The sequence below is a fragment of the Propithecus coquereli genome, unplaced genomic scaffold (assembly GCF_000956105.1).
Source record: "Propithecus coquereli isolate 6110/MARCELLA unplaced genomic scaffold, Pcoq_1.0 Scaffold234, whole genome shotgun sequence".
In the NCBI taxonomy this organism is placed as follows: Eukaryota; Metazoa; Chordata; class Mammalia; order Primates; family Indriidae; genus Propithecus; species Propithecus coquereli.
The window spans coordinates 4,263,479-4,264,923 of NW_012147886.1; positions in this window are offsets into that span (position 1 = coordinate 4,263,479).

A 1,445-nucleotide genomic window follows, 5' to 3' on the forward strand; every position below is an offset into this window, starting at 1 on the left:
ATCAGAAGTTGCCTGGAGGCCAGGGGTAGAAGGAGGGATTGCGAAGGTGCAGGAGGAAACTTTTGGGAGTGACGGAAAAGTTCTTTATGTCGATTGTGGTAGTTTCAGGGGTGTATAAGGCCACAAAAACTCATAAAATTGCACACTTTAAGTCTGGGCAGTTTATTGTACCTAAATCATACCACAATAAAATTCAATTAAAGAGAAAAAAAAGAATGGTGAATATAATAAGGTATATTTAATTTTCATTTCTTTTTAGGAAGTTTAGAGTACAGATACATATGAGTATGTTGTTTCTTCTATTCAGTACCTGTCTATTTATAAAGTTTCAATGTGTTTTATTTCTCTATAAGTAGAGAAAAGTGAATACAAAGAACAGGATGAGATAAATATGCCTAGAATGTATACAACAACCAAGTATAAAGGCAGCTTAAAATATGTTCCAAAATTATAAATAAGACATATTCTTAAAGAGGAGCATTAACTATGCAAACTCATTCCCTCATCTCCAAGGAGAACAAAGCTTGGAAACTTAATTAAATACTATAAAACACACATTAATGACACACGTGTTTAATAATGCAAACAGACTAGGTTGATATATCACAAAGTGGTCAATAGGTCATGCAACATAGGCCAAGTGAGATATTAAATGTACATAATAACTTCTGCTTCTATGCATGAGAAAATAAAAGAGTCTGAAATTACCTTCCCCCTGTAAACAAGAACACCGGAATATAAGCAACAATTCTTTTGAGACACTGGACAACATGCATAACAGGACTGTAAATCTCTGAAAAAAATAAAAATGAATGGGGTGAGCCCTACCATTATCCAGACTATCTACCTTCAGGTAATCTCTAAAATGTGGCACAGAGGAGGAGAACTCACACAGAACCGGAGAATCTTACTGAAGTGAGGGGACTGATACCAGAGTTCAGGGAGGCCAAGATGATTGGAATTGGTGAGGCAGATTACCTAACAGGAGAAACACACAAAAAAAAGGAATTGAGGAAGCCTAGATGACTCTTGAGTCTTTGGCTAAATTCCAATCTACACATGTGTATGGTAAAACTTCACGATGCTGGGGCAAGGAACAACTTCCAAGGAGAGAATGGTTATTCAACAGCTGTAAACCAAAAAATTCCAGAAGTTCACATGGAGACAGGAATCATCTGAGATGCCACTAGCCAATATAGAGAGACTTCAGTGAATAAATCAGCCAATCCGTAGGGGCCTCAGAATGGCATGCCTCTGAAGTGAGGATAAATTAGCCCTAAAGTAATGGCTACTCTACAAATGCCCTAAAATATCTTAAAAGAAAATTTTAAAAGGATAAACTGACCTGCATGTAACTTAACTTCCTGAAAGAAGAAAACCTAATGTTCTTTTAAAATAACAAAATCCAGCAACCATCAGCAACATAAAATTTACAACATTTAGTG